Below are 26,010 nucleotides of genomic sequence, written 5' to 3'. Positions count from 1 at the left end.
CACAATGGTTTCAATTTCTTAACATCCTCATCAACACTTGTTATTTTTAGTTTCTTTTGATAATGGCTATCTGGACAAAAGTGAGGTGGTATCTCATTATGATTTTGATTTACATTTCTCTGATGATTAGTAATATTGAGTACATTTTCATATACCTGTTGGCCATTTGACTTCTTTTAAGAAATTTCTTTGCCCATTTTTAAATCAGGTTATTTTTTTGTTTTGTTTTGCTACTGAGTTGTATGAGTTCCTTATAGATTTTGGATTTAACTCCTTATCAGATATATGGTTTGCAAATATTTTCTTCCATTCTGTAGTTTTCCTTTTTACTCTGTTGATTGTCTAACTTACTGTGCATAAACTTCTAATTTGATTTAACCTTAACTTGTATATTTTTGCTTTTATTGCCTGTGCTTTTGGTGACATGTCCAAGAAATAATTGCCAAGACCAACATCATGAAGTTTTAACTGAGTGTTCTTCTAGGAGTTTTATAGTTTCAAGTCTTAAATTTATATCCTTAATCCTTTTTGAAAGAGTTTTGATGTACGGCATAAGATATCAGTTCAATTTAATTCTTTTGCACATTGATATCCAGTTTTCCCAATACTATTTGTTGAACAAACTATTCTCTTCTCATTGTGTATTTTTTGGCACCCTGTGGAAAATCAATGCACTGCATGTGCGTGAGTTTATTTTTGGCATTTTATAGTGTTCTGTTAGTCTCTATATCTGTCTTTATGTCAATACCGTACTATTTTTGTTACTATATCTTTGCAATGTGTTTTTAAAATTTGGAAATGTGATGCCTCTACTTTGTTATTCTTTCTCAAGATTATTTGGCCATTTAGGATCCTTTGTGCTTCCATATGAATTTTAGGACTGCTTTTTCTAATTCTGCAAAAATGTTATTGGAATGGGAGTTTGATTTGAGATTACATTAGATCTGTAGATGGCTTGGGTAATATGGACATTAAAAAAGTTATTGATTCTTCAGATCCATGAATATAGGGTATCTTTCCATTTATTTCAGTCTTCTCCAATTTTTAAATTGTAGTTTTCAGTGTACAAATATTTCACCTCCTTGGTTTAGTTTATTCTTAAGTATTTTATTCTTTTTGAAGCTATTGTAAATGGTATTTTTTAAATATACTTTTCAGATTATTCATTGTTAGTGTTAAGAATGCCACTGGCTTTTGTGTCTTGGTTTGTATCCTGAAATTTTACTGAATTTATCTTAGTTCTAATAGTTCTGTGTGTGTGTGTGTGTGTGTGTGTGTGTGTGCAAGACAGAGAGAGAGAGAGAGAGTCATCTTTAGGATTTTCTGTATAAAAGATCATGTCATCTGCAAACAGAAATAATTTTACTTTTTCTTTTCTGATTTGAATGTGTTTATTTCTTATATTTGCCTAGGACTTCCAATACTATGTTGAGTAGAAGTGGATGGAGAGTATCCTTGCTTTGTTCCTCATATTAGAGGAAAAATTTTCAGTTTCTCACCATTGAGTATGATGTTAACTGTTGGCTTTTCATATATGGCCTTTGTTATGTTGAAGCAATTTTCATTTATTCTTAGTTGTTGAGTGTTTTTTGAAAGGCTGTTGAGTCTGTCAAATGCTTTCTCTGCATCTATTGAGATGATTACGTAAGTTTTTATTTTTTTTTAATTTTTTATGTTTATTTATTTTTGAGAGAAAGAGAGACAGAGTGAGAGTGGGGAGTGCCAGAGGAAAAGGGAGACACAGAATCTGGAACAGGCTCCAGGCTCTGATATATCAGCACAGAGTCCGATGCGGGGCTTGAACTCATGAACTGCAAGATCATGACCTGAGCTGAAGTTGGACGCTTAACCGACTGAGCCACCCAGGTGCCCCAATCATGCAGTTTTAATCATTTGTTCTGTTAATGAAGTATATCACACTGATTGATGTTGAACCATCCTCGCATCCCAAAGATAAATTCCACCTGCACAAATCCTACAGGGTATATGATCCTTTCGATATGCTGTTGAGTTTGGTTTGCTATTATTTTGCTAAGAATTTTTGCATCCACTTTATGGATATTGATCTGTAGCTTCCTTTTTTCTAGTGCTTTTTTTCTGGCCATGGTATCAGTGTAGTGCTGGCTTCACAAAAATATTTAGAAAGGTTCCCTCCAATTAAATGTTTTTGGAAAAATTTTAAAAAGAATGGCATGAGTTCTTCTCTAAATGTTCAGTTGAGTTCATCAATGAACCTGTGTGGTCCCCGCCTTTTTGGGTGGTAGGGGATGTTAATTATTGATTCAATCGAATCAGTAGTTATAGGTCTGCTCAGATTTCCTTCTTCATGATATGGTCTTGCTCAGTTGGATGTCTCTATGGAGTTATCTATTTCTTCTAGTTATGCAATTTGTTGGTGTATAATTGTTCATCATGGTCTTTTTATTTCTGTAGCATCACTCGTAATATGTTTTATTTCTGGTTTTGTTTATTTGATTCTTCTCTCTTTTTTATCTTCGTCTAGCTAAAAGTTTGCCAATTTTGTTCAACTTTGTGAAAAATCAATGGTTAGTATTGTTCACTATTGTTTTTCTATTCTCTGTTTTGTTTATTTCTTCGGTAATCTTTATTATTTCTGTCCTGCTAACTCTGGGCTTGCCTGTTCTTTTTAGTTTCTTGTGGCGTATATTTGGGTTATTTATTTGAGACCTTTCTTTTTTATTAATATAAGTTATCACTATCAACTTCCCTTCTAATACTGTGTTTGCTGCATCCCGTAAGTTTTGCTATGCTATGTTTTCATTTTCATTTGTCCCAAGATACTTATAATTACACTTCCGATTTTTTGTCCCATTGATTATTTAAAAGCATATTGTCTTATTTTCACATATTTGTGAATTTTACAGTTTTTTTCTACTATTGGTTTCAAGTTTCTTTCCACTGTGGTTGAGAAGATACTTGGCATAATTTCAATATTCTTAAATTTGTTAACATTTGTTTTGTGACCTCACATGTGATCCACACTGAAGAATGGTCTGTATGTGTTGGAGAACATTTATCCTGCTGATGTTGGGTAGAATGTTATGTATTTGTCAGTTATGAACATATAGTATTGTTCAAGTCTTCTCTTTCCTTTGTAATCTTCTGTGTGGATAGTCTATCCATTATTGGAAGTGGAGTATTGAAAGCTCCTACTATTACTGTGTTGTATATTTTAATTAGTTCTATTAATGTTTCCTTCATAGACTTGAGGCCTCCGGTGTTGGGTGCATATATGCTTATAATTATTTTATCTTGCTGGTGAATTGACCCTTTTGTCATTATATAAGGTCCTTCTTATGACAGTTTTTTGAGTTAAAGCCTATTTGTCTGATAGAAGCATGGTCATTCCTGCTCTTTTATGATTGCTATTTACATGGAATATCCTTTCAATTTCAACCCACGCCTGTCTTTATAACAAAAGTGAGTCCCTTATAGACAGCATGTAGTTGGATCTTATTTGTTATTATTTTAACCCGTTCAACTACTCTGTGATTTGATTGTGGAGTTTAATCCATTTACTTTTAAAGTAATTATTGACTTAGAGTAATTATAATAGTGATTTACTATAGACATTTTTTCAGTTGTTTTTCATCTTTCTTGTGGTTATTTTTCCCTGCTTTTCCTCTCTTGTTATTTTCCTGTTTCATTGATTTTTTTTATAGCAACATGCTTTGATTTCTTATCTGTTTGTTTATGTGTGTATATATTATACGTGTTTTCTTTGTTATTACAATGGGGCTTACATAAAACATCATATAGTTATACCAATCTATTTTAAGATGGTACCAACTTAGGTTTAGTCACGTACAAAAAGTCTACACTTTACCTCTCCTTGCCCCACTTTATATTATTAATGTATCCACAGACATGTTTTTATAGTCATAGTTATTTTTATACTCTTGTCATTTAACTTCTATACTATATTAAAAGTGATTTACATACTGCTGTAACAGTATTACAGTATTCTGTATTTGTTTATATATTTACTTTTGTCAGCAAGCTTTATATTTTTGTAGGCTTTTTTGTTGCTGTTTAACATGTTTGTTTATTTACTTACTTATTTATAATGTGTATTTATTTTGAAGGAGAGTCAGAGCATGAGTGAGGAAGGGACAGAAAGAGAAGGAGACAGAGGATCTGAAGTGGGCTCTGCACTGACAGGCAACCCTGACGCAGGGCTCGGACACATGAACCTCGAGATCATGGCTTGGGCCAAGTCGGTCACGTAACCAACTGAGCCACCCAGGTGCCCCTTGTTTTTGTATCAGTGTAGAGGACTCTCTTTAACATTTCTTATCATGCAGATTTAGTGATGATAAACTTCAACCCTTGCTTATCTGGAAAATCTTTATCTCTCCTTAATTTTGGAAGGACAGTTGCTGGATGTAGTATCCTCGGTTGGCATTTTTTTTTTTTCTTTCAGAGGTTTGAATATATTATCTAACTCCCTTCTGGCAAGGTTTCTGCTAAGAATTCCATTGACAATCTTATGGGGGGGGTTCCCTCATGTATGATGAGTTACTTTTCTATTGTTACTTTTAAAATTCTCTCTTTGTGTTAGATTTTTGAAAATTTGATTATAGGTAGCTCACTGCAGAATTCTTTTAAGTTTAGTTTCATTTTATGTGTAGTTATGAGACTTCTTGAATCTGGATATCCTTTTCTTTCACTATAATTGGAAAGTCTTTGCCATTATTGTTTTTTAAATAGGCTTTCTTCTCCTTTATCTCTCTCTTCTCCTTCTGTGAGTCTCATAATGCATATATTGTTGGTATCCCATAAGTCTCTTAGACTTTATTCCTTCTTTTTCATTCTTTCTTCTTTTTCCTCCTCCGATTGGATAATTTCAAATGACTGTCTTTAAATTTGCCAATTTGTTCTTTTGCTTCATAATGTGGGCTGAGGAACCCTCAAGTGTTTTTTGTTTTTTTGTTTGTTTGGTTTTTTTAATTCAGTTATTGCATTCTTCGGCCCCAAAATTTCTGTTTGGTTCTTTTCATATTGTCTATCTCTTTTTGAAATTATTTCTTAGTTTATGCATTGATTTTCTGAACTTATTGAGCATCGTTTTGACTATTATTTTAAATTCTTTGTCAGGTAATGCATATACCTCTGTTTCTTTTGAATCAGTGTTTGAGATTTAGTTTGTTCCATTAATAGGGTCATTTTTTTCTTGTTTTTGTATTTTTTGTAACTTTTGATGATATTCACACATTTGAAAAAACAGCCACATCTTCCAGTCTTTATAAATTGGTTTTATACAGGAAGGACCCTAAAAAATCAGCCCTGCTAGAGATTCTGAGGGCTCTTCAAGCCATTTCTATGGCTATATCTTCTCTGTAAGTTTCTTTTTTTAATGTTTTTTCTTATTTAGTTTTGAGAGAGAGAGCACAAACAGGGAGGGACGGGGGGTGGGGGGGGTGGAGGGGACAGAAGATCCAAAACACGCTCTGTGCGAGAGCAGCAAGCCGGATGTGGGTCTTGAACTCACAAACTGTGAGCCTAAGTCAGATTCTCAACCGACTGAGCCACTCTGTAAATTTCTAATTGGAGGTGTATGCCATTCCCCCTCTCGGTAAATTTCTAACTGGAGGTGTATGCCATTTTGTTGTTTTCCAGGAACGTGTAATCTTGTTCTCTTGATAACTGTCTTCTGTACATAAATTCTCTGAAGCAACACCATGCCACTCAGCTCATTTTTGTTCTTAGCATTTTGTTCTTTGGGTTTTTTAATTTTTTTTTTTTTTTACTGTTTATTTTTTTGGAGAGAGAGAGATAGCATGAGCAGAGGAGGGACAGAGAGAGAGAGGGAGACGCAGAATCTGAAACAGGCTCCAGGCTCTGAGCTGTCAGCACAGAACTCGACGTGGGGCTTGAACTTGGAACAGTGAGATCACGACCTAGGCAGAAGTTGGACGCTTAAGTGACTGAGCCACCCAGGCACCCCAGCATTTTGTTCTTTGTTTAGTTCATTCAGGCTGCTATGACAGAAGTACCAGAGACTGGGCGGCTTAAACAACAAACTTTATCTCTCACAGTTCTGGAGACTGGGAAGTCTATAAGATCAAGGCAGATTGAACAATTGCTGAAGACCTTCTTCCTGGTTCACTGATGGCCACCTTCCTGCTGGGTCCTTGTAAGAAGAAAAGGGTAAAAGATCTCATTGGCACCTCTTTGTAAGGGCAGTAATGCCATTCATATGGTCTCCATCTCATTACCTAACCATAACCCAAAGCCCCACCTCCAAATACCATCACACTGGGGATTAAGTTTGAACATAAGAATTTGGGGGATCACATACATTCAGTCTATAGCACTGGCTGCCAAGCATCTACAGCATGCAGCATTCCCTTTGGGCTCTGAGACAAGTAAGACAGAAGCCAGTGCCTCTAGCAGAATTCTGAAAATCTGGAATGTTGGACGTCTACTCCACTCTTCTTCTCCCTAAGGGAGAGGCTACTAAGCCATATGCATCTCTATCTGCTGTACTACATATCTCTGGAGCTTGGGCACATTTTCGGATTCTTGTTTTCAGCAGCCCTCAGGCATCTAGAGTATGCTGGATCCCATCAGCACTCTGAGAGAGGCATGACAAGCCAGCCCCTTGGCCCCCGTGAAAAGTCAGAACGTTGGACATATGGTCCAATCTCCTCTTTCTGTCCCCTAGGGGGAAACCAGGAGCTGGGAGTTTCCTCCCAATTGATTTTGTGAGCTGTGCCAGTGGGAGGGACTATAGTGAGAAGGTGCCATGCATTTTCCTGTCACCTTTTGGATGTAGTTGTTTTTGTGGTTGCCTTGGGTACAAAAGCCTCTTAACTGGCATCTAGATTTCTCCAAAAGAAATTGTTTCATGTATTATTGTTGATTTGGTGTTTCCGTAGGAAAGAGCACTCTCTTGCTCTCCTTCTAATTATCTTAATGTGAGCAAAACGTAATCTGTTTTTGGTAAACTGTACTAAATTTAAATTGTTATGAGCAAATATTATTAAGGAAAATCCCCAGAAATGTGATAGGAGTACAATCCTTTAATAAGATTCTATTTAATTTCAATAAAGAGATTACAGTATTTTGCTTATATCAAGTCTAGAAATTTAGATAATCTCATTTACAATATATATACACTGGGACCTCCTTATCCATTGAGAATACGTTCCAAGACCCTCAGTGATGCCCCAAACTGTGGATAGTAACAACCCCATACATAGTATGTTTTTTCCTATACATACCTGTGATAAAGTTTAATTTATAAAGTAGGCACAGTAAGAGATTAACAACAGTAACTGGTAACAAAAGAGAACAGTTTTAACAATGCACTGTAATAAAAGTTGTGCGAACATGGTCTCTTTCTCAAAATATCTTATTGTACTATACTTACCCTTCTTCTTCTTGTGTTGATGCAAAGTGACAAAATGCCCACAGGATGAGATGAAGTGAGGGAATGATGCAGGCCTTATGACATAGCGTTAAGCTACTACTGACCTTCTGATACATCAGAAGGAGGATCATCTGTTTCCAGATTGTGGCTGACCAAGGGTAACTGAAACTGTGGAAAACAAAACCCACAGATAAGGGGACTACTGCATACTTCGATGTGTTATCTGTCTGTGTTTATGTGTGCATCTAAATTGAATTTTAAATACCACAGTATAGGTATAATACCTAGCAATAAAAAAATTAGCCATGTAGTTATATAACTTATACCATTAAAAACTATTATAACTAATATTAATTTGCATGTTGTGATTTGATTTTATTTTTATAGTAATTTAAAAAAGGATATTTAAACTAATGGCTATATAAAATGTAACAATGTGAACCATGAACCATAAACTTTGAATTTTCATAGAGAATTTTGTTTTCAAATTTGACACTCACCTGGCTGGCTCAGTCAGTTAAGCGTCTGATTTCGGCTCAGGTCCTGATCTCACGATTCGTGGGTTCGAGCCTCGCGTCGGGCTGTGTGCTGACAGCTCAGAGCCTGGAGCCTGCTTCAGATTCTGTCTCCCTCGCTCTCTGCCCCTCCCCAGCTTGTGCTCTGTCTCTCTCTCTCAAAGAATAAACATTAAAAAAAATTTTTTTTAAATTGACACTCTGTCATATAACTTTAAGTATATGGGGGTTGGTTGCATAAACTATAAAAATTGACAGATGAACTGTATGAAAAACGATGAAAAAATGGGAGGGAGAATACATGAAAAAATACTGAAAACCAACAATATTTCTAAGTTGAATATAGATTTAAAATACTGTAGAGAAAACTAGCTCAAGCTGATGAGTGAAAAATCAAGAGGAAATTCTTGCCTCTCTGGTTCTGTTGCTAAAATATTAGAGCAGACTTTGCCAAAAATATACAATACGGGTCCTTAATGAGCTTAGGTGGATTTAGCGTCCCTGGAACTCATCTATACCCACTTGCAAATATCACCATTGAAGCAAGCAAAACTTTAACATTTACTGCTGTAGAATAAAAATCAGAATTATTTTAATTATTAGGAAAAAGTTTTGGTCATATGTAATCAGATTAGAAGTACAAGACAACAAAAGCTGGCATGATTATTATTTACCAAGAAGGAAAAATAAAAATCAATAGCAGCAGCATTTTAGGTAAGAAGGAAAGAGAGGAAAAAGAGAAACCAATGTTACATTCACATGTATAAACTAAGATTTGTGATGTAAATTTATTTTATAAACTAACTAAATAAAAAACAACAGCCTTGCAGCAGGTAGAAAAAAATAGTATGGTATCATTTGCCTCAATTAAATATATAATTTAGGTGAAGTTACAATAATTTTGATCAAAACATCTTACGTTACATGTTTTATTTTCCATTTTACCTTTTTGTGTTGGAAATGTTTCATGTACTACATATATTATTAGGGATAATTACAGCCACCAGTACTGAATCAAGACAATACAGTGAAATTATTGAAGGTGGTAATCCATAGAAAAACATGAAAAATTTAAATAATAATGTCTCCTATGATTATTCAATCAAATTTGCAGAAATTGTGGTGTAGCTAAGGTTGATTTTTATCCTCCTTTCTATTTAATTTTTTTAACCAACATGTTTGACTGTCAAATAAAAATAAAATTAAATTTGAATTAAGTTTTGCATGAATTTTAAGAAATGTTTCATAGATCTATTAGAAATAAAGTTTAACCTACAGATTTGATTTTTTGGTTTATTATAATATTCTAAGTCCCTAGAGTATTTAAAAGATAATGATACTTATAAGAAAGACAAATATGATTTCTGGCAACATTTCATCTTATTTTAGGAGATGAAATATGGACAATATAGAGATATTTCTATTATGATTTAGTGGTCAAAAATGTCTTTCTTGTTTAACAAATAAGGCATGTTTAATTTAGTTATAGTGGAAGCTATACATGTAAATAAATATGGAACAAAATTTTAGTGAGAGAATTATAGATTTCATTCACATGGAGACTAGAAAATTATGTTAAACCTGACAACAACAAGGTGGAGGACCCAATGCTGTCAATTAAATATGTGGAAATAAAATTCTGGACTGTAATAAAAATAGGCTACTTGAGATAAAAATGAACTTTATCCTCGATAGTGGCAGCTATTACATGATACCTATTTTTTAAAGTATATTTATGTACATTCAACAAGTGGTGTTGGGAAAGCTGGAAAGCTACATGCAACAGAATGAAAGTGGACCACTTTTTTACACCATACACAAAAATAAACTCAAAACGGATTAAAGACCTAAGTGTGAGGTCTGAAGCCATTAAAATCCTAGAAGAGAGCATAGGCAGTAATTTTTCTGACATCAGTCATAGCAACATTTTTCTACATCTTATCTTCTGAGGGAAGGGAAACAAAAGCAAAAATAAACTATTGGTACTTCACCAAAATAAAAAGCTTCTGCACAAAGAAGGAAACAGTCAAACAAACTATGCACAAATAGACAGTCTATGGAATGGGAAAAGATGTTTGCAAATGATATATCCCATAAAGGGTTAGTATCTAAAATATATAAAGAACTTATACCTAGGCATAAATGTAAACAAAGAGGTAAAAGATATTCACTCTGAAAACTGTATAAGATTATGAAAGAAATTAAAGATAACAAAAAGAAATGGAAAAACATCCCACGCTTGTGGATTGGAAGAACAAATATTGGTAAACTGTCTATACTACCCAAAGCGATCCACACATTTTTAAAAAGTTTATTTCTTTATTTTGAGAGAAAGTGAAACTTGCATGAGTGAGGGAGGAGCAGAAAGAAAGAGACAGAGAGAGAGAGAGAGAGGGAATTCCAAGCAGGCTTCATGTTGTCAGCACACAAAGCCCAACATGGGGCTCAATCTCATGAACCATGAAATCATGACCTGTGCTGAAATCAAGAGTCAGAACCTTAACCAACTAAACCACCCAGGTGCTCTGCAATTGACACATTTAATGCAATCCCTATCAAAATACCAACAGCATTTTTCACAGCACTAGAGCAAACAGTCCTAACATTTGTATGGAACCACAAAAGATCCCACAGCCAAAGCAATCTTGAAAAAGAATTGCAAAGCTGGAGATTTCACAATAAGTCTGGACTTCAAGTTATATTACAAAGCTGTAGTCACCAAGATAGTATGGTACTGACACAAAAACAGATGCATAGATCAATGGAACAGAATAGAAAACCCAGAAATGTACCCACAACTGTATGGTCATCTAATCTTTGACAAAATAGGAAATAATATCCAATGATGAAAAGACAGTCTCTTCAACAAATGGTGTTGGGAAAACTGGATAGCAACATGCAAAAGAATGAAACTGGATCAATTTGTTACACCATATAAAAACATAAATTCAAAATGGATGAAAGACCTAAATGTGAGACAAGAAACCTTCAAAATACTAGAGGAAAACACAGGCAGCAACCTCTTTGACATTGGCTGTGGCAACTTCCTAATAGACACATCTCCAGAGGCAAGGGAAACAAAAACAAACATGAACTATTGGGACTTCATCAAGATAAAAAACTTCTGCACAGCAAAGGAAAGAATCGACAACACTAAAAGGAAACCTTCAGCATGGGAGAAGATATTTGCAAATGACATATCTGCTAAAGGATTAGTATCCAAAATCTATGAAGAACTTATCAAACTTAACACCTCAAAAAACAAATAACCCAGTTAAGCAATGGGCAGAACACATCAATAGACACTTTTCCAAAGAAGACAGACAGATGGCTAATAGACACATGAAAAGATGCTCAACATAACTTCTCATCAGGGAGCTACAAATCAAACCCACAATGAGATATCACCTCATAACTGTCAGAATGTCTAAAATTAACAACACAGGAAACAACAAATGTTTGACAAGGATGCAGAGAAAGTGGAACCCTCTTACACTGTTGGTCGGAATGCAAGTTGGTGCAGCCACTCTGGAAGATAGTACAGAGGTTCCTCAAAAAGTTAAAAATAGAACTACCCTACGACCCAGCAATTGCACTACTAGGTATTTATCCAAAGGAGACAAAACTACTTATTCGAAGGGATATATGCACCCCAATGTTTATAGCAACACTATCAACAATAGTCAAATTATGGAAAGGACTCAAGTGTCCATTGACTGATTAATGGATTAAGAAGTTGTGGTATATATACACAATAGAATTTTACTCAGCCATCAAAAAGAATGAAATCTTGCCATTTGCAACAATATGGATGGAGCTAAAGTATATTATGCTAAGCAAAATAATTTAGTCAGAGAAAGAAAAATACCATATGATTTCAACTGATATGTGGAATTCAAGAAATTAAATAGATGAACATAGGGGAAAAATAGAAAGAGACAAACTATAAAACAGACTCTTAACTATAGAGAACAAACTGAGGGGGTTGCTGGAAGGGAAGTGCACAGGGGAATGGGTTAAATGGGTGATAGGTATTAAGGAGGACACTTGTTGGGATGAGCACTGGGTGTTATATGTAAGTAATAAATCACTAAATTCTACTCCTGAAACTAATATTATACTACATGTTAACTAATTGGAATTTATTTTTTTGTGTGTGTATTTATTTATTTTAGAGAGAAAGAGAGAAATAGAAACGGAGAGAGAGAGAATCCCAAGCAGGCTCTGCACTGTCAGCATGGAGCCCAAAGCAGGGCTGGAACTCATGAACCGTGAGATGATGACCTGAGCCAAAGTCAAATGCTAAACTGATTGAGCTACCCAGGAACCCCACTAATTGGAATTTAAATAAAAACTTAAAACTATAAAAAATAGGGGTGCCTGGGTGGATCAGTCAGTTGAGCATCTGAGTCTTGATTTTGGCTCAAGTCATGATTCCAAGGTCGTGGGATGAGCCCCACGTTGGGTGGGCTGTGAGCTGAGTGTGGAGTCTACTTAAGATTCTCTCTCAGGGCGCCTGGATGTCTCAGTCGGTTAAGCATCCAACTTCGGCTCAGGTCATGATCTCACAGTCTGTGAGTTCAAGCTCCATGTCAGGTTCTGTGCTGACAGCTTGGAGCCTGGAGCCTGCTTCAGATTCTGTGTCTCCCCCTCTCTCTCTCTGCCCCTTCATAGACTGCGATCTCTCTCTCTCAAAAATAAATAAGCGTTAAAAAAAAAGATTATCTCTCTCTGTCTCTCAGCCCCACTTTCCCACTTGTGCTCTCTCTCTCTAAAAAATAATAAATAAAATAAATAAAAAATAGAAATAAGTAAATAAATAAAAACATGAAAAATAAAAAAAATAACATACAAATCAACACACAAACACACACTAAAACAAGTAATCCAGTTTTTAAAAATAAATGGACAGAGGACGTAAACAGACGTTTCTCCAATGAAGACATCCAGATGGCCAACAGACAATGAAGATGCTCAACCTCAGTCATCATAAGGGAAATACAAATCAAAACCACAATCAGCTATTACCTTACACCTGTCAGAATGGTTAAAATCAAAAACACAAGAAACAAGAGGTGTCGGTAAGGATGTGGAGAAAAAAACCCTTGTGCACTGTTGATGGGAATACAAATTAGTGCAACCAATGAGGAAAACAGTATGAAGGCTCCTCAAAAAGTTAAAAATGTAATTACCATATGATCCAGCAAGTCATCTACTGGGTTTCCAAAGAGTACAAAAACACTAATTCAAAAAGACATAAGCACCCCTATGTTTATTACAGCATTACTTACAATAGCGAAATTATGAAAACAACCCAAGCGTCCATCGATAGATGAAAGGATAGTGGTGATGTGGCATAGATATACAATGGAATATTACTCAGCCATAAAAAGAATGAAATCATGTCATTGTGGATAGATCTAGAGGGTATAATGCTAAGTGAAATAAATCAGTGATAGAAAGACAAATACCATGTGATTTCACTCATACGTGGACTTTATGAAACAAAACAAAGAAAAAAAAGAGAAAACCCCCCAAACAAACCCTTAACTCTAGAGAATAAACTGGTGGTTACCAGAGGGAAGGTGGGTGGAAGGATGGGTGAAACAGGTCAAAGAGTTTTAAGAGTACACATATCACAATGAGTACTAAGTAAACTGTAAGAATTGTTGACCCCTGTTTTACACACCTGAAACTAATATAACATGGTATGTTAGCCATACTAGCTTAAAATAAATAAGTAAACAAACAAACAAACGTACAAAGGCAAAAGTATTCAAAAACATAAATTTAAAAGAAATTCCAAATAGCACAAAGGTTAAATATTCCTAAAATAAAATTTCTGTAGAATGTTAACTCTTAAGCTCTAAAGGGCTCTACGAAAGGAGGTTTGCTTACATGTTTTAGGAAGCATAGAAATCTATACTTCTTTGTAAACAACTTTAAAAGTGTAATAGCCATTGAATGAGCAGTCAATATTGGATGAGACCTGCTGAGCCCAGCCAAAATAAACCTTACTCCAAGCAAAATATACATTAGTAAAAATATGTACCTAAGTAAACTTCTGTTTTATCATTTTTCTCTTCTTAGTGCTTCAATATGATTTCGAAAATGCTGCCAAATTCTCTCAACTTCTGACACGTAAGCATTTTGTCTATGTTACTTTAGTCTTGAAAAGCATACTGGGCGATGTCTACTGAGCTGCTTTCAAAGTAAAAGATTGTTCTTTAGTTTACAGTGTGCTTGTGGTTTGTAATTTTTAATACTTATGTTTTCCAGAAAAAATATATCCCGCCTGTGCCTCAAAATGATAGCCATCATTCAGCATTAAATGTTGTGTCTCGTGCAACAACCTTCAATTGAGCAATCCGGGCATAAATGGAATCGTGTCATATATACAAACACAGACGCACACATGCAGCCCAATCCATGATGTCTCTCAGTGAGCGTCACTGAGTGATAGAAGAATGAAAATGCACTGACCAATTTGACATGAACCCATGGACATTCCCAAACATCCTTCATTAATTATTTTTCTTCCAAGGGCCTGGAGTTGTCTTTGACCCATTTAATTTCTGCCTTGGGTGAAATCTATCAGTTCCCATTTTTTTCTTTTGTGTGTAAATTTGGCTGTGGGAGTGAAGGCAGAGACATTACAGTGGTCAGGATGACATATGAAGAGCAATTTATTTCTGAGTCACATGCAGGCAGGGGAAAAGTGGAATATGAAACTTACTTTTATCAATGTTTACTTAAATTTATATATTTATTTAATTTCAGACTTAATGAAATTGAAAAACTAGTTTAAATTAGTCCCAGATGCCCTTTATCTAGATCCAAAGCTAGTATTTTATCAATACTTTTATCTCTGTCACTGTCTCTTCCTCTGTCTCTCTCCACTCTCCACCCTGACACTACTTTTCCCGAACTGTTTGAGAGTAAGTTATATATACTGAAATTTGCCCTTGAGTACTTCAACGTGCATTTATAAAAACTGTGAGATTCTCTTACAGAACCACATCATAATTATTAAAATAAAAAAAACTGGGGCGCCTGGGTGGCTCAGTCGGTTAAGCGGCTAACTTCAGCTCAGGTCATGATCTCACAGTTTGTGGCTTCAAGCCCCGCATCGGACTCTGTGCTGATAGCTCAGAGCCTGGAGCCTGTTTCAGATTCTGTGTCTCCCTCTGTCTCTCTGACCCTCCCCCGATCATGCTCTCTCTCTGTCCCAAAAATAAATAAACGTTAAAAAAAATTTAAATAAAATAACATTCACATGTTGTCTAAACAACATACTTTATTCAAATATAACTATTTCTCTCACTAAGAAAAGAAAAAAAAATTCTTGTCTGTGCCCCAATCCAGAGTAACTTGATACATTTAGCTGTCATGTCTCTCTAATATTCTTTAATTTAGGACAATTTCTCAGTTTTTCTATTAACTTGTATTTTTTTTATCTTTTATGACCTTGACATTTTTGAAGAGTAAAGGCCATGTATTCTCTAGCATGTCCTTCAATTTGGGTCTGTCTGATATTTTCTCATTATTAGATTCAGGTCATGTATTTTTGGCAGAAAAACCACAACAGTGACTTTGGGTCCTTTTAAGAGGCACATGACCGCCATCAATAGTTACCGAGCAATATTGCACTTGCCGTCTGCAAAGCATAACTTTCTTTCTGTATTCCAAAAGCATAATTATTTATTTTCACTTAAAAAACATATTTATAGAGCCCCTACTATGTTCCAGGCAGTTTGTATGTATTAAAGTGTTATAAAATTCCAGAATAGGTGGTCAAATATTAGTATAATTGAGGGAAACGCCTCAAAACTAGTGGAACTTTAATAGGACCCTGGGTTATAGAAGGATGACGAGTAGGATAATGAAGGAAATTCCAGACAAGAAAACCTAGAAAGATGGAATTCATCACCTTGCAATGTTGGTTAACTAAGCCTGGTCCATTCTGAAATCTTATGAAGTGGCTGTGGTACATGTGAAATCAATTTTTCATCACCCATAGTATAAACCACAATTAATAAAACTATTCTCAGCAGGAATTAATTTTCAGAAATCCAGGATGTCTTTTGATGTTTCTAATAGTGCACACAGTCTGGAGAATATACTTTTCATTGGTCCATGTATCCAAAATAGACTACAGTTTTGTTTCCATGTACTTAAATATGCTTGACTATGTTTAGTTGCTGTGCATTGTTGCTGCTGTTGTGGTTTATTTATTTGTTTCCTAATTAGTTGAAACGCCTCCACTCTGAATTACCTGCTGAATGAGCTTATCTGATCCTTCTTATTTCTGATGCAAGATGCCACTCCTTCCTTGAGAACAGCCCTCCTATAAGTCAAAACACATATAAAGAGCAAATAACTGCTTTATTATTCCATTAATTTAAATATTCAAGGACTTGAAGGTATAGATCTGGATAGGAAACATATTGTATGTTCAAAATTTTAATAATATTGTTAACAGAGAATGTCTCCTTTTTTATGGTATAATTATCTCTGATTATTCCTGAAGCTTGAAACGAAAAGAGCAGCACAGTCCTGCAATTAGGGTACAATTGTACCTGAAATCTTAGAAGTTCAAAGTCAGAGCACTGCAACTTGCAACTTAGAACTACCAGAATGGGTGCATTCCATATGCATTTGGTTAGTCTATAGCACATTCCTCTATTCCTTAACAGATATGTGAGCTGCAGCTGATATGTATCGTTCAGTAACTAAGTTTAAACATAAAAAAAAGTTACTCTCTTCTAAAGCATAAGTTACAAAATCACAAAGGTGAAAGGTTTTGAGGTATTTAATTTCCTTTTCTGCCTTAAAAAAAGTAGGAAATAGAGCAAACACTAGATGCATTTTATTAATCACATAGTCCAAGGCAATGCACTTTATACATAGGAATGTGAAATGTCAGATTCAATTAAATAAGTGCTTGTAAAATAAAGCATTTCACCACATGAGCATATTTAAATCATAACACAGATAAATGCACTAAACATTCAAATAAGCATATGTAGCTACTTGACTCTTTAATTATTGAAATAGAGACGTTGACTCCCATGTGCGACGATGAAAACCGACCGTGCCTTCTCTTAAATGCTTACTTCTGGATTTTGACTTGTGCTATATTTATTTTTAAGTGGTATTTTACAGTGAAGAGTAATATGTGCTCTTCATATACTCTCCACACCGCATTTTTTCAGATTCCTCCATTGGTTAGAGATGTTGAATCAGTAGTTAGCATACATTCCGAAACAGCATATACTTAAATACTTCAGGGAATAAAAAATTAACTCTTTAGCTCAAGACTGGGGACATCTCATGGAGGTCTTCAAATCTATTATTATTGTAAATATACACATGTATATCACATGTATAAAGAGTAACTTTTGTCATGACTGCTAGCAATAGGCAACAGTAATATCAGCTCCATACCACACAATGTAACCAGTCTTTTACAAGCAGCTCTGATCCTCCCCCAATTTCTTCATGGTCAACACGAATGTTCCCATTTTACAAGTGAACAATCTTTCTTAGGCTAAGTTACTTGTTTAATACTATTTACTTAAGGATATGGCTCAATAAGGCCTTCATAGTAGGTATGTTGAATTTTCTAGCCACTGTGATTTCTTGTAACATTAAACATGAGAATCTGTTCAGTGGCATTGCAGACATTTTCTTAACATATCTACTTATTTACACACCAACCTTTTCTTGCGTTTGCCTTATAAGATAATTTGTTGTAAGTTAGATTTATAATTTTATTTATATTTTAAAATATTTATTCTGATGATAAAGATACATCCATTGACAAAAACATCCTTAAAAATTGGGGGAAAAAAAGCTAATACCCACAATCCCATAACTCAGATATAAACACGTTTGCATTTTTCCTACCAGTCTGCCTGGAGAGTGCTTATTTTCAGGTAACACATAATTGCATACGCATTAATTTAGCAACTCAGATACTTAGTAAGTGCCTCCTATGTACCACCACCTAAGGATAAAGAGGTAAATGTCATAGAAAAAAAGCTTGGTTTCTTACTGCACATACACGTACACACGAATACATATTCACCTATCTTGAAAAATGAGGTATATAATTCTTTGTTCATTTTTTCTTCCCATGATATCAATAAGCATTTCTCTAAGTCTAACCATCATGAGATGCGACCTTTAATAAATTTTATAAGGTAGCTAAGTGGATAGATCATGATGTTTTTAAAATTTGGATTCAAATTTTAGCTTTGCCACATTGTGTAATCCCTTGAGCTAGTGCCCTAACCTCTTTGTTATTTGTGTCTTCATCTTTCCAATGCAAATAAAAATTAGTACGTATCTCTAGGACTTGTTGAATAGTTCCTGTTCATACTTCTTGTGATAACACTATTTTTAGGTTATACTTTTATTATTATATTTTCATTTTATGGTATCATGGCACCTCATATTCGACATAATGCCTGAGAACCTATCAGCATCAATTCCAGTTATTTTGTTCCAACAGCCTTCACAAACTTCCAGTAAAATATCAAAGAATTAGTGGGCTTATTTGTGCAAAGCCTTAGCACCTGTTCTGAAGAACCACAGAAGGAGATCTTATCAGATACTTTGTATTGCTTCTGAGAACTGGTGGGCACAGTCCTGTGTGGTGTTGCCTGTTGCTCCAGCAGTTCCCCTGTTGTGCCTTTCCCCCACCCAACCTGAAAGCATGCTCCACATCGGAGATCCCATCCTTCGGTGCTCCTTACATATACAGCCATAGTTCCCATCCACGCGTCTGCACAGAGGGGGCTTCGAACGTCAGCTGCACTGAGCTAAAATCAGTGTTTCCCCAATAGCATCTAAGCCTTGGAATTTTACTCAGACCACCCAAACTGTCCCTATTCCTTCATGGTGAATTTTCATGTAAAGGGAACTCTGTGTTATTTCTTGTCCCTGTAGCATAGTGGAGCTCATTTTAGGCTGCCACAGATATTCCGAGAAGGCAGACCTACTCAGAGGCCGGGGCATTTCTCCTCTCAGGCTTCTCCTTGGATTCAGTGCAAGTGTGAAAATCCAGACATTGCCTGCTTCCCAGCTTGGGCTGAAATTTTCCTGTCTCCCACCTTGCTCTATTTCTTTTCCCTCTCCTCCCACTCCAGGCGTGTAGCATACAATTCCCAATAAAGGTGGCTTTTAACAGACAGGAATAGAGATTGTTTTTTAAGCAGCTTTTGCTTTTAATCTGGTTTCCTTTGAAGCAAAGGAAAACAAAGGAAAGCAAAGGTTTGACTTCTCGTGGAGGGGAAAAAAACAATAAAAGTTCTGAGATTGAAATGTGCATTTATATTTTAATAGATTATCTGATTTTATTAGATATACAGATTTTAATAGATATACTGACTTTATTAGACCTCAGTCTTCTGATGTAATGTATACCTATCTGATGTAATGTATATCTAGTAAGAAGAAAAATTTCATATCCTTTGTATACATTAATTTATTAAGAAGTAGCTGTTTTATGGGAAAGTGCTAGGGTAATCTCTGATGTGCTATTTTACAATAGTGTCTGGAGGTCTTAAAAAAGTCTTCATAATTCTTCTATTTATAGTTACCCATCTAAAAAAGTTTAGTGGTTGAATTTAATACTTAGCAATTATGCTAGCCAAGCAATATGTAGGCAAGTATTTTAAGCAGCTATGTCTCTGCCAATTCCATGTGGCAATTTTCAACCCTACTATTCTTGATATTACATGAAATGTAGAGGGAATCCATTATGTAAACAGACTTTTTGAGGGCTGAAAATGAAAACTTTTGATACACTTAAATCTAACTTGTCCAGACTATTCTCCGAAATCAGTGAATTCTATAAATCTGCATCACATTAAAATAGTGTGGAGATTAATGGGGATTGCACATTTTGTTTTTATAATAACTTCCATTTACTGAAATGAACAACATGATTGCTAATGTGTTTAATGTTGTATATACATCATCTCATTTAATTCCTACAATAACATTGCAAAAGAAAGATTAACCTTAGACTCTTTTGCAACTGGGAATTCTGAAGGACAGACTTGTAATCTACCCGAGACTACTCAACTAACAAATGATTGAAGCGTATGAACCTATTTCTTAACAAAGTGTGATAAATGTTGTGCAAAGATGGCTGCCCCAAACCTGTGCCATCCTGGTACACATATGCTGTTCTTCCCCTGAAAAAGTGAACTCTGTTTCCCCTTCCCTTGGATCTTGCTGGCCCTTATGATTTGTTTTGACCAATAGAATACACCAGAGTCATGTTTTGCCAGTTCCAGGCTTAGACCTAAGAGAGGTCTGCCAGCTTATACCAGAAGCCTGGATAACAAAAGTCATGTAAATGAGTCCAACCACCTTGCTGGCGAGAGATGTGCAGAGAAAAATACTCTGGAGAATGAGACTCTACCAAGGGAGAGAGAAGGAGGTTTAGCCAATCCTTGGCCATTATAGTTAGCTTCTCTGAGACACCAGATATTTGAATGAAGACATGTAGACAGATCCTGTATCCCTAGTTGAGCTGACACAACAAAGCTTAGAAGAGAGGCTCAGACAGTCTCTGCCAAATCGCAAGATGATAAGCAAATAAATAGTAGTTGGTGTTTTAAGCACTAAGTTTGGGGAGCTCTGCTAGGCAGCAAGAGAGAACTGAAATATCAATATAAGTTACAACCTTTTTGCTAGCAAATTCTTTTACTGGATTAATGATTTGTTGTAAAACAAATCTCCTAACGTTTATTTAATTTAAACAAATTATTGGGTACTAGTATTTCATAGATAGCCAGAGAAAGTCATAATAAAAATGTGAGCGGGCGCCTGGGTGGCTCAGTCGGTTGAGTGTCTGACTTCGGCTCAGGTCACAAACTCACAGTTTGTGGCTTCCAGCCCCTCATCGGGCTCTGTGCTGACATCTCAGAGCCTGGAGCCTGCTTCAGATTCTGTGTCTCCCTCTCTCTGCCCCTCCCCTGCTTGTGCTCTGTCTCTCTCTCTCTCAAGAATAAACAAACATTAAAAATTTTTTTTAAAAAGCAAGCAAAAACCAAATGAAGAGTAAAATTCTTTGTTCATAGCTATATATTTTTGCAACTAAAATTCCCCTCATTAACACTCTAAGTATTTAAAAACTCAGTCATCAGAGAAAAGTCTCGAAACAAAATCATCTTTAAGTAATATAACTGTTAAAAGCATCTTCTTGACTCCATGTTCTTAATGAAACTATTCCCATTTATTAAAACCTACAATGCGGCTAGTAATTTGTTTTAGGTTGTATATACCTCAGTCATGTTCTTTTTTAAAAAAAAATTTTTTTTAACGTTTATTTATTTTTGAGACAGAGAGACAAAGCATGAATGGGGGAGGGGCAGAGAGAGAGGGAGACACAGAATCGGAAGCAGGCTCCAGGCTCTAGCCATCAGCCCAGAGCCCGACGTGGGGCTCGAACCCACAGACCGCGAGATCGTGACCTGAGCTGAAGTCGGACGCTTAACCGACTTCGCCACCCAGGCGCCCCACCTCAGTCATGTTCTTAATGAAAATATTGGGGATAGTCAAAAAACGCTTAAAATATGATATGAGCTTAAATTATTTTATATACTTGAATATATCAGTATAAAATATACAGCTTTGCTCTTTTATATTAAGAAATTATTTTCATCAATTTCTATTAATTTACATTTAAAGGTTTTCTTTCTATAAGTAATTTGTATACGAATCTTAACTGCATTTAATATATAACAGGCATTTACAAATTCTTTCCAACAGAGATGGTATTTTTTAAAAAGATTTCCACAGCAAACATTTGAAGATGGAAAAAAAAGATGTTAGTTTCCTTTTTGTTGCTAATATTACTTGGAAGCAAGTATGAAAAATTTGAAAACCAGTTTATGAGCATGGTGATTATTAAATAAATTATGATACACTGCAAAATGAAATACTACAAAACCATTTAAAACTTTACCCACATGGCTAAGTGAAAAAGTATATTGTAAAGCAATATGTAATAAAACCTCACGTTGTGAAAATAGCATTGATTGCATATATAAATATATAATTCTAAATCTTTACAACTGACATATTTGGAAATTATACAATAAAGTGTTGTTTTATTTTATAAGCATGAGAAAGCCCTCACAAGTGTGATGGGCAGAGAGGGGCAGGGAAAGAGAAAGAACCTGGACACATGAGTCAGTAGAGTCTGTAAAATTTGGTGCAAATCCTGATTCTACCACTTAGTAATTGTGATTTCAGGCAATAACTTAACATGTCTAATTCCGTTTCCTCATCTGTAAGATGGGAAGAACAATATCTACCTTAAAAATCATAACTGAATTCAGAGAGTACCCAATTGTGCTCAGTAAATGGCTATTATTCAAATTATTGTAAATTAAGACCAAATCAAGCCCTGAAAACTCATCTCCCTGTAACAGCACTGCACTGCTCCCCCTGAGGAGAGGTTTTCAAATGCCATTCCAGTGGGCCTGTGTTTGCACGGGGATGTCCTTGGCATTCCCTAAATGTCTGAATCAAGTTTTAGTAAACATGTAATTTAATTAAAAAAATCTATAGCCCATATGCTTGTAAGTCAATTAAATGAGACCAAAATTGAAGGGTGCCTTCTCTATGTTTTCCTCAGGGTTAGGATTGCTCAGTAACAAAATCTGAGACGTGATATATTGCAATATGGTTATGTTAGCATTTATTGCAAGAATTTTGTTTGTCTTTTATACTTCGTAAATGTTACTTTCTTTTCTGGAGGCGAAATTCCCTTAAAACTAAGAAAGAGTAATTGATTATAGAAAACAGAAAGACTGGGTGGTATGGATGTGACAAGAACGATCAGATTTAAGAAGAAAAGGCAGATCACTGTAAACAACACCAAATCGTCCACATTGCTCGAACCGATGAGGAAATATAAAAGGAGAACAACTAGGCCAAAATATTCACATCCGGTCATTCAATGAGAGAAAATAGAACAAGACCAAAGAGTGATTCTAATTATTAACTTTGGGAGTTTATATGTTACAAGTTCATAGTGGATTTCACGCAGTAAAACGTTGCAGAATAGTTCTACAGCACAGGCCAATGGCTAATGTTATTTGAAAGAACATAAAATGCAGGGAAAGGATGTTTCTCAGAATTTGACACTATGAAGAGTTTAGTCTTATTTTTATAATTAGGCAAAGTTTGAACATGCAAATGAATTGTCTTCTTCAAAGTAAAAGTATTTGTATTTGATGGGGAAATTGAATATATTTGATAGGAAAGCATATTAAACCCAGTACTTTTGGCATTTACATCATTATATTTGATAGCTACATCTGCCTTGTTCTGTGTCTCACAATCAGATGATATTTGTACACTGTTTTTAATAGATATCTGCTCATGTTGACATATGGATTGAAAGATTTTCTTATGCAAAGTCTTTGGGCTTTTCTAGGTTTTTATGCGTATGTTGCTGTTGTTAGCTTGACACAAGCAAATGTGAAGAAGATATACAACTTTATAAACACGTTTGTCATATACACACTAAAACATGGAAGACCAATTATGTACTTGTTATTTTTATACAGGATTTATTCCTTTGTTCTCAATATTCCTAAATAAACATTTAGCAAGTGTTTACCATGTGCTAAGTATACGGTATGGTTATACAGATAAATTAGTTAGCAGGAGAAATGTGAACTCTGAACAAAATATGAAAGCAATGTCAAAATTCCAAAGGTCCTGGATTTATTAAAAAGCAGTTTCTGAAATATTTCCACATAGTCACTGTATGTTACATAAACTACATTTAGCTATTAAGGAGAATTTGGCATCCTATAAAACAAGTTGAATAATGTTATTTATAGTAAATACTAATTTATAGTAAATACTAATATAGTAAATACTAAATTTATAGTAAATACTAATGTTATTTATAGTAAAAACCTTTACTATAGTAAAGGTTCTATTTAAAATTTCCAACTTTTTATTGAAATTATATAGACAGCAAGTACAAAACTACAAGTCTGTTATAAGAACTGGGTATCTCAAGAACAGGGGTTATATTGAATATTTAAATGGGAAAAGCGATAGGTGATAGGTAGGTAGATAGATAAATAGGCTTTTGATATTGATATTTTGATATTGATATATCAATAAGGAAATTTCATTAGCTAAATCGATATCTCTCTGTTTTCCTCAAGAACATGATAAAGCACTTGAGATCTTGCTGTTGTTATATGTCCAACTCTGGCAATATTTGATGATATACATGTCACATGCTTACCAATGTAGAAATGACATAATTTAAGTCCAGTTCTTTTTTTTTTAAATGTTTTTATTTATTTTAGAAGGAGAGAGAGAGAGACAGAGCATGAGCAGGGGAGGAACAGAGAGAGAGGGAAACACAGAATCCAAAGCAGGCTCCAGGCTCTGAGCTGTCAGCACAGAGCCCGATGCGGGGCTCGAACCCACAAACTGGGAGATCATGACCTGAGCTGAAGTCAGACGCTCAACTGACTGAGCCACCCAGGCGTCCCTAAGTCCAGTTCTTAAAACAAAACTTGGAAATAGGAAGTCAGTACTCAGCAGGAATAACCTTGGGTTTTCTGGGGAAAAAGATATGGTCTAGTTCATTAACTTATAATATTATAGAGTATTTCTAAAACATTTTTCTATCAAAAAATTAAGATATAAACTAGCTGAGACAATTATCTCTACCCTCTATATTAAATATTTACCATGAACAAACGTAAGGATTTTGCTTACATTAAAGTTTTTTAATCCCATTACTTCTTTTTAGTTTCTGGATCAGTTTAATTGAAGATTAAACAGAAAATAGAAGGTAAGTTATTAAAAAAATAATAAGTTCACATACACAACCAACTACTTGGATGAATCGCAATGATTGTTAATGAGTGCACCACACACACACACACACACACACACACACACACAGAAATTAAATGGACACTGAGCCAGAAAAAAGAATCACAATCATTTTACTATAAGCCCTGATTTCAACTTAGTAGCCATAAAGCCTCCTCTTTGTTATTATTATCAATTGATTTGTTAATAAATAAATGCTCTAAAGTTACTGACAAATGAGTGCAGTGATATTCACAAAGAAAACATGGATAAGTGCTCGGTGCAATATTCCACGTGTGCAAACACAAATATATCTCTGCAGAGAAATCAAACTTTGCAAACAACTGCTACATTTCTCACCTTCAGAAGAATCATGGTATTCCGTAATTATTAGGGCCAAAACCCACATTTTTGTTTTCTGAGCACTGTTCTATGCACTATCAAAAGCAAGTAAATATCACATTCCTAAATGGCACTTTAAGATTTACATATTTTTTATTTAAATCTATCTATTTATGATATATCCTAAATGCGATGTAACTCTAGAAACATGCCGAAAATGTGCATCCTAGAAAACAGTTCTAAATGGGATACAGTATAAACAAGACATCATCATATTATCTCTCATTGTAATTAGCACAGGAAGGCCTCCATCAGCTTTATCTACCGTCTCCAGACTTGACAGTGCTGTGGTCCTGAGTCATAAAGCACTGGGATCCAGGAAATTTGGTAGACATCAAAAATGAAAAGGACTGCATAATTTTTATTTCTTAAATAAAATGAAGTCTGATTTAGAATACAGATGTTTCTGTCTTTGATGTTTGAACGTTCTGGGTAAGCATATTAATGAGATTCAGATGTATTAGTTTAGCTCAGGTAGATTGGAGTTTTATGATCTTGTGAAGTTGAAAGAATAATTGTGCTTTTTAAAAAATATATATAAATACTTTTTGAGGATCATCTCAAAACACGCAAAAAAAGTTAAAGTGGAGGTTTAGCTTTTTCAGATGGCATGCTCTTTTAAACTCAAGTAATAAGAATATTGACAATATTTATTGTAAACCCGCATCAATGAGGACTTTCTCGTTGAGGAGTTTGATGGCAACACTTAAGTGACTCAGAATTTTAAAAGTAGAATAGTAGACATATTTTCCATGGTTGGCCGTTTTCCATGCAATGGGGTGTGTTTTTTAAAACACATTCTTGGCCTTTATCGAAAAACCA

General features: G+C 35.0%; 1 long non-coding RNA gene across 2 annotated transcripts; it reads left to right on the top strand.

Moving 5' to 3' along the window:
• On the top strand, positions 1 to 25,533 carry LOC122235147. 2 transcript variants are annotated; one of them, XR_006213272.1, is made up of 5 exons: positions 1 to 85; positions 6,060 to 6,171; positions 14,002 to 14,052; positions 24,722 to 24,763; positions 25,429 to 25,533. It is a non-coding gene; the product is annotated as an uncharacterized LOC122235147 (long non-coding RNA). The 2 variants fall into 2 exon arrangements; XR_006213273.1 differs by lacking the exon at positions 1 to 85 and adding an exon at positions 5,307 to 5,360.
• The last annotated feature ends 477 nt before the right edge of the window (positions 25,534 to 26,010 follow it).

Source organism: Panthera tigris, chromosome F2 (assembly GCF_018350195.1).
Source record: "Panthera tigris isolate Pti1 chromosome F2, P.tigris_Pti1_mat1.1, whole genome shotgun sequence".
Classification (NCBI taxonomy): Eukaryota; Metazoa; Chordata; class Mammalia; order Carnivora; family Felidae; genus Panthera; species Panthera tigris.
Note: the sequence above shows the minus strand (reverse complement) of the source record. Positions and strands in the feature narration are given on the sequence as shown.